Source organism: Sinocyclocheilus grahami, unplaced genomic scaffold, assembly GCF_001515645.1.
Source record: "Sinocyclocheilus grahami isolate Dianchi unplaced genomic scaffold, SAMN03320097.WGS_v1.1 scaffold149.1, whole genome shotgun sequence".
Lineage (NCBI taxonomy): Eukaryota > Metazoa > Chordata > Actinopteri > Cypriniformes > Cyprinidae > Sinocyclocheilus > Sinocyclocheilus grahami.
The window spans coordinates 3595377-3604582 of NW_015505328.1; positions in this window are offsets into that span (position 1 = coordinate 3595377).

Sequence of the window (9206 nt, forward strand, 5' to 3'; positions counted from 1 at the left end):
TATCATTGGTGTTAAAATTTTTTTATGTTTTATTTGATGTTATGATTTATTGAATAGTAAGTCAAGCATTTTCAGATCATATCGACACCACCTTGGGAAATCTATTCATATTTTATTATATTTAAGTTAGTTATATTAAATGATATTTATATTTTAGAATTACTAAGTCATTTCATGTCATGTTTTTCTCTCATATTGGAATTATTAAAAAATAATCATGAATATTCCTTAAAAATACTATAATTAAAGCTTTAAATTGGCTTTATATTATTGTATCACCATGAGTTCTGTTTTCATCCAATGTCTGACCTTCTATAAAGATGTCTGTGTGCAGCCATTTTTTGCCATTCACTCAACAGTGAATGATTGAATTTCGAATTTTTGCTAGACTGCTTTGTGAGACAAAAGCTTCTGCAAATGTTGCTGTGGGATTTGTATGCAATTTCAGATTAAATTGATGTAGGGAAAAGTCAGTGAGTGATGCAGAGTGAGAAAAAGAAGGGAGGGAATGAGAAAGATCTGTGTGAATTAATGAGCACAAATATGCTTCCATGCCATTATTATTCGTTGGTGAAAAATGTGTATTCTTACTCCCTGATGGCCCGAGCAGTTGAGAGAAAGTAACTGACTTTGTTGTTAAGTTTCTGTGATTGTTCTTTCAGATTCAGCTGAGTTTCCTCTCAGAGGCTTTCGACTGGCTGAACACATTTGTTTATCTTCGCGCCGTACAGGTACAGTAAGTGTAAAGTGTTTCTTTTCTTTACTACACAGTTTTCATCAACAACAACTGAAAGGCTTGAATGACAGATGGGTATTGCCATTGCTGAAATGACTTGTCATGTTTGCATCTTTGATTTATATTAAAAGTACACTCTACAACAAATAACTCTACTAATACGTTTTCAGTGTGGGGAAGTTACTTTCATGGTTACAAGCTAATTATAAGTTACAGTAGCTAAACAGCCAAGCTATTGGCTATAGGCTAGTGATAGCAAGTTAGCTTTAAAAGCAAGATCCCCACCCTCCCAGTATAATCACTCTGCAAAGCCACGCCTCCCCCAAAACAAACGAACGTGCTCCAACAGACCAGTATAGTGACCGGGAGGGGACATGTTCGGTTCACTTAGTTTTGTCGTGGCCGCGACATATTAACTCGTGGGAATGTGATAATATGTCATGGATAATATCTCGAGATCCTATGTTGAGGGAACAACATCCATTTGACATAAGGATGTCGTTACCTCAACAAAGTGATCTTGTGGCCACGACATATTATGACGTTCCCACGAGTTAATATGTCATGGCCAAGACAAAACTAAGTGAACCAAACATACCCTCCCAGTCACTGTTACATAGAGACTAACCGGTGACATGATGAGAGACGTTGTTGGTGGAGGATTGAATGCAATACTGTCAGATTACCTCATTCACCGGTGAGAAAACATTACAATTCAAAGCGCATAATATTACAGTAATAGTGCCTGTCGTTCTCGCTGGAACGCGTTGATGTTATATCATGTCCGTGCAAACAAGGTGCGCAGAGGTATGCAAATACATATAAATAAATTTAGACCACTTGATTGCAATCGGGATGTGAAGAGACTTTCAACCAACATAACAAAACATGTTTTTTAACCAAATCACCTACCCTGCCTTTAAATGAACTACATTGATGAGCATGTCCACCCCATCGCCAGCTTAACCTGACACGCGTCTGCACTGTGTTTTTTCCCCGCTTGCTTTTTCTGGTTTGGTTTTGTTTTAATCAGATGGAGGGTCTCTTCCGACGATGTCACGTCTGGGCTCAGACACGCACGCTCAGAAGGACAGTGGGCTGTCCGGTGTAGCATCATTAGCTCAGCAGAGACGTGGCGGCCCTGACACATGTCGAGCGGCATGCAGCCAACCCACGGACGAGCACGAGTCGCTCCTGCATAATTTGAAGGTAACACCGCATTTCTTTGCAGGCATGCTGTCAGTGGTCCACGGAGAACAGGGGACACTGGGGTGGGGGGAGGCAAGGAGAGATGAAGAGGGGAAGAAATTTATCCAGAGAGCTGTAGTGGTCTTCCTTATTCCTGCTTCTTCTTGTGGAAAAACACACCTGTGCGCTTCTTCTAACACTGCTTGAACATAATTCACCGTCTGACAAGTCAAGAGTTTCAAATGTCAACCAGGGCTGATTTGTTTCTTTCTTCCTTTTTTATAAACTGACATTGTTTTCATGTATGCTGATTTTTTAAATGCCAGACTCACTCTAAATGAGAAATTCTAAATTCTACCATGCTAAAGCTAACCATTAGCATTCTAACAGCGCTTGCTCGGTATGCAATTTGAAATCATTGAAATCATCTTTGCTCATAGGTGCTCAGTTCTGCTGCCAGGTCGTTTTGAGCCAAGGTCTGAAAATGAGCTGAAGATAACATCATGACAGCGCTGATTGCCTGAAGGCACCACAAAAATATGCATAGTTCAAAGTGCATCACTAGCAAACTATGACATTAAAGGCAGTGGACGAAAACATAAATGTCTATTTCACACAGTTAAAAGCTATCTGAAAGCAAAAGTTTAAACAAATGACAATATTAGAGTTATAATACTGACGGCTGAAGGTCTGGAATTCATGGCAGCTTTCATTGGCAGTTCATTTCGTTCATCAATCACAGTTCGTTGCGTTCAGCGTCACGTTTCGGGGCGTGGAAATGTCGCCACAATAACAGACCGGTGTGTAAAACTCTCGGACGTATTTTAAAGATTCCGCGAACTTGAAATATTTCACATAGTTTTGAAAATCCAGCGTTTAGTTGATCCTGATAAGCGCTCGCTGTCACAGTTGTAAACATGACGGCTTTCTTTTTTCATGAGGGGGTTTGGCGTCACGGCCAGTGTTGCCAACTGCTTTCAATTGAAAGTAGCTAAAATTGGTAGCTAAATGTCACTAGATGACATCACAATGGCAAATTCACTGATCTCTATAAAGATGAACGTAGATCAGTGGGCAAGATGAGAACTTAGATAAGGTTTGTATATTTATATGGTATATTTGTCCCTAAACTTTTGAAAAAAGTCTCAAAAGGGGCGGGGAAGTCGATAAATCTAGCTACAAAGTAGCTAAATTGGCAACACTGGTCACTGCATCTTTGTTTCCAGGCGAAACGTTAAAGAACGCGACACGCACGTCTACCGGAAATCCTGTATAATTCAACCAATCCGACGACGACTTTGAAACTCCTGAAGTGTTTCCACTTTTGCGTGCCATATGCATCAGACGTTTAGCCAACGGTCCATGGGCATGACGTCTGAGGCTAAGACTACAATATTACAAGATTTATTTGTATTTTATTCAGAAGAGAGCTCTTATAGTTCGGTGGAAAAATTTCTGAAAAAAACAAGGATTGTACTAAATGTATTTTTAGGACTGTCAAAGTTAAAAGTTAAACTGCTCTGGAAATATGTTTATTGTGAAAAGCGCTATATTACTACATTTCAATTTAATTTAAAGTATCTCTTTTTAGGTTTATATATCTAGAATTACTCTAATAATAATGTGTGGAAAAAAGATGAAATTGACACAAAGTCAGTCTTTCCCAGGTATTATTTTAAGTATTCGATAGGAATTTAAATGCCAATTATTTAATTTTGTATAATATCATGCTTTTTCTCACACAGTAAGAAATAAATTAATAGTGAGAAACTTAAATTTTAGACTCAATATTTCTGGTTACTTTTTATCTGGTAAGTAAACCGTTTCAAACAAACAAACAAAAAACTGAATTAAACAGTTACAATCCACCACTATACCACAAAAAAGTGTATATTTAGTATATATATATATATATATATATATATATATATATATATTCCTTGACAAAACATATTTGTCAGAATACAGGGCTAATTATGAATGGCTATCTATGGGGAAAGATGCTTTTGCTTACAGATGGTAGGTCTGTAGGTGCGGGATCCACCAGAATGGGCTAACATGGATTTGCTAACCTACAAAACCTTAACCCCTTGGCGGAAGCTCAGTGAGAATGGAGGCAGAAAACAACTACTCCAGTGCCCGATTGGGACCCATCATGAGTGATCCATAATTCTATTACCGACAATCAAACTCAATTGTACTTGAGTCATGTCTTCGCAAGAAACCAGAGTCCTGCTTTTACGAACAGTACATTACCTTTCAAGTTGCATCCATGGACAATCGATCAAAGGTCAAAGATACTATTCCTGTTTTCCAGCTCAGTGCTAATATATGCAGCAGTACTGCTCTGTAGGTATTTCACAGGCTTCATCCATCAGTCCATCCATGCATTATGCATATCAGAGGTCATATTGGCGGCTGCCTCCCCTGCAGAGGCGTTAATCCTTATCTTAGCTGTAATAACAAGATTAGGCAGGCTGAGGGGCTTATTGGGGCAGCTGGGGGTCCTGCTCTGACCGCAGTGGGGTTGACAAGGCTGAACCGATGGGGAAATCCTGCATATTGGGCCAACGGAGCTCATTGATTACTTTAACTTACTAAATTGGCCCCGGGTTGTGTTTGACGCAGTGTATGGAGTCCATCTGTTAAACGGTAGTTAGCTTCACAGGGAATGGGCTAATGTCACACCAGTGGTGCTGAGTGGAATTTACTTGGACAAGCTGGGATAGAAGTGATGCTTTAGGCAGCTCACATCAGCTTGGGATGGTCATAAAGGTTTATGATGCCTAAGATAATTCTCCTCCGTGGATGTTCAATGTCACCAGCTATGTTTTTCAGTATCCTATTAATTTGAACTACATTATATGGCCAAAAGTGTATGTGGACGTCTGAACACTACACCGTACGTTGTTGAACATTTCATTTCAAAATCTCTCTCAATAAAAGCTTTCAATCTTCTGGGAAGGATTTGCACCACATTTTGGAACATAGCTGAGAGGACTTTCTCTCATTAAAGCCACAAAGCATCAGTTAATATAAACCAAGCAACATTTATTTTAAATAATCAGACTATACCACACACACATTTCAATCAAAACAGTCCATAGAAAGTAGTTTGCCTGGTTTCAAATTATAAAATGTTTTGGACACTGGTTATCAAAAGCTGTCAGTGGATCATTTGCATAGATAATGTGATAAACTACATTTACAATACACCTGTGGTTACTCTGCTAGGAAACTTGTGAACTTGAGGTGAACTTTGGGTAAAAGTCATTTGAAATGCATGTCATGTAACTATAAGTGTTAGTTTTATGTTTCCTTTTCAGTTCTTATAGACTATATATATATATATATATAAAATATAACCAATTCCCGAACTAATGACTCTTACAATCCGGTTGTTCCAGTGAATCACAAACGTTCAGTACAATCAATGAAGTCCAATTCCTGAACAAAAGACTCTTACTAGACGGTTCTTTTAAGTAAATCACAAACATTTAGCAAAACCAGTGAAGTCCAATTCTTGAATGAAATACTCTTAGTCTGTTCTTTAAAGTGAATCACAAACGTTCAGCACAATCAGTGAAGTCTGATTCTCAAACGAATGACTCTTATGAGTTTATTCTTTTAAGTGAATCACTAATAATTAGTGCAACTAGTGGAATCACGGGCCAAATCTTTAAGTGAATCACAAACAGCTCGACCAGTGAAGTCCGATTCCTGAGTGAAGGACTATTGTGTGCTGGTACTTTAGTGAATTTAGAACATACACCATGACTAGTCTGATCCCCGAGGTAAATGCACTTATAACCCTTATATTCACAAACAGTGTGACAAAGTCAGATTTCCAAGCAAAAGAGTCAGTTCTTTCTAGTGAATTGCAAACACCTTGATAGCAAATGCCACTTGGGTATTTGTATGTAATGCAAAATGTGACGCATTTTTGGTGTGTTTATTAAACTTTTTCATTTCTGGCTATGTAATCGTCCTCTTTCCTGTCCATGGAGTCATCCATGGCAGTGCTTTGAGAATCCTTCCCGGCGTTCCCCATGACTTGAACGGAGCATCGCTCAGTGCCGTGATGGCCCTATTCACACTCAGGTACGCCCTGCATGTACTTGAGATTCATAAACATTTTCACCGTTAGCAATTTTTATTCCTCAAAAGCACACGTCCCATAACTGTCACAGACAGATGCTTGCTTGGAATGATGTATGAATGCTCGGGATGACATGGCTGGCTGCTTTGAGCGGCAATGTTTAGAGTCTATTAATTTTACAGTGCTGTTTGGAATTATCCATCTGTTTAAAGGTTAACTGCCTTCTTGCTTGTGAAGAGTACATTTCTCACACACACTCAAGCTTAACACACGTAAGAACATTACCATCATGGCCGCACGCAAGTTTTACTGCAGTAGCTACACCGTGCACGTCAAGCAGCAAAGCCCATTAAAGTGGTATCGGGCGGTGCGACTCTCTCCGCTACTTTAACGGGCCTGCCCGGATGTACACTTCCATATTATCAAGCAAACAATCCACTTAATGCCCAAAGTGAAGTGAAGAGGCGTTTTTACAAGTCTGTAGATGAGCCTCGCTTTCATGGGCGCTGTCCATACTCTGATTTAGCACGCTAGCCTGCCACTTGACTGTCAGTCGGCCAGAGTAATCTCTCCCCGTCAGCTGCCAGCGAGGGTGAAGTTCATCTTTGCAATAACGTTAAATGCACTGGCGCTTCATCCTTCATGAATATGAATGGCTATATAAATAGGAAAGTTGAAGAGCAGATAGATCGGGTGGCTGTCACTTCAAACTTCCTAATCATCTCCACTAAAAGCATGCCTTGCCAAGCAATGCGAGTCAGTGGGACTTGACACGAACCTTGGGTAGGTAGCGCTGTTTTGGTTTGTTTTTTTACCACGTAACCTATCAAATGTATCTCCCTCGTGAGATTCTCATGGGACGGGTGTATCAGCTGCAACACGCTATGGCGGCCGATTACAAGACGTGTCTTATCTGATAATGCAGCGTGGTCTCCTGAGGGTTTGCACCTACTGTGAAGCACATAACGATTCCTAATTCATTGTAACTCAAAATAATAACCATTGAAGCTTACTGCTTGTAGGAAAATGAGGTGAAATTGAAATAAATAATTATTTAGGCACATCAGCAGAGATAAGTATGTCGCCTTTAAAGGAACAATTCACCCAAATATGAAAATTCTGTCATCATTTATTCACCTGCTGTCGTTCCAACCTGTATGACTCTTTTTTTTCTGGAACCCAAAAGATGCTATTTTTAAAAATAAAATTTCTTCTGAAGTCAAATCTATGGAAGCGTATTTCCACCACAGAATTAAAAAAAAAAATAAATAAATAAAAATGTAACTGAGACTTTTTATACCACAATTCTGCCCTTTTCCCCCCCAGAAGTGCAAGATATGAACCCAAAATTGCTAGATATAAACTTTTTGAGAATAAAGTCAGAATTGTAACAAAAAGTTTCAATTACCAGTTATAATCAGTGAGTTAAACTCAAATTTATAAACAAATCATTGACATGTTTACATGTGCAGAAATAATGTGGTCCACATTATAATAAAATGTCCACAGGATTCAAATCGGCATATGCCACATATATTGCTATTGAGCCTACTCATATAAATTTGATCAAAGTATTGTGCTTACATGAGGTAAAGTTTATTTGCAATATTACCTACTGTAAATCTCATTATCGCATTCTAAGGGTGCATGTAAACAAAGTCAGGCAGTTTTTTGTTGTGTACTTGATCAAATGATTAATTAAAAAGACTTGTTTGAGAGCCAATGTGAACATCAAGATTTTCAGTATATGATCAATTTCATCACACAAATCTGTTGAATGGCTTTAAAAGACTTAAATTATAATGCATGAGTCATATTGATAGCTCTTTTTTCACTATTATCTGGTTAAGTTTGATGCACAGTATCCAGGTCCAAAAGCAAACAAAATCTCAAAAGCAAACAATAAATAGTGATTCATTTTTTATGAATTGTTAAAATATGTAATGCTGTGAGTCCAGACATTTAAGTGTATACAGTGTGGTTTCAAAAGCTTAGATATTAATGAATAGTCCTTATAAATGGCTGTTGAGATCATATTCTCACTTGAAATGGAGCAGACTCAGAATTTGGACTCAGAAACGGTATTCGATATGCAATAACTTAACAGGTGGATGGTGCATTTGTGTCCATTTTGAAGCTTTTTGAAACCTTCGGTCCCCTTTCAGTGAAAACGGAGACCAGTACAATTCTTCAAAATCCTTCTTTTTGTGTTTCCCAGAAAGTCATAGAGGTTTGGAACAGCATGAGGGTGAGTAAACGATGACAGTACATTCATTTTTGGGCGATCTACTCCTTTAAGGCTTCTTTCATTCCACCTCTTTGTGGTCTGCTACTGTTTCTATTGACACCCTTTGAAAAACAACAACCACAAGGCAAGTTGTCAATCATGCTCTCTCGTCGCTCTCTGGAGTTGGAGAGGGAGATCTAGCTCGATCTGAAAGCTGTCTCAGACACTACAGTCTCTACTCCGGGGCTGACACATCCCCATGCTGTTCCCTGTCACCTCAGACACGTACACACACACCAACCAGAACATGTGACACCGAGTGCGACTTCTTCCACACACACACTGAGTTAATTCCCACCTGCGTATGTTTCTTCTTCCACATTCGGCTGGTGTTAACCAAACCCATGGATAGCGGAGAAAGCAGAGAGGGAGATGACAAAATAAAAAAAGAAAGGGAAAATTGAGCTTCAGCACATGCCAAAGCCGGGGCTGCCAGTCAGTGACACGTATTTTGACAATCATAGGCTGTCATCACTCTGTGATCAGAACTGCCAGTGGTGAGACAGTTGGAAGACGAGCCGAGGACTGGCAATCCTCACCTTCCTCCCCATACAGTATTGCCGGGAGTCACTTTTGTTATTTATACACACACACACACCACTGTGTTGGAAGGCAGCAAATCAAACATGTCAGAAAAGCCATGTGCCACCCAGAGTGAGTGTTACAGACATACTGAGGCGCAGGGAGTTTAGAAGAGTGTTTTGTCCTTACAAATGTCTCGTGCAGAAATCTTTCCGTCAATGTATTTCTGAACTGTACGCTATGTGTGTGCTTCTGTCTAAGCAGGTTTTTTTTGTTTGTTTTTAAAAATGTGTGTGATCAGATGGGGGCATTTTCTGACATTTTGCCTCTCTAAGAATTGTAGGATTTCTGTAGCTCAGACAGTAGAGTGTGGC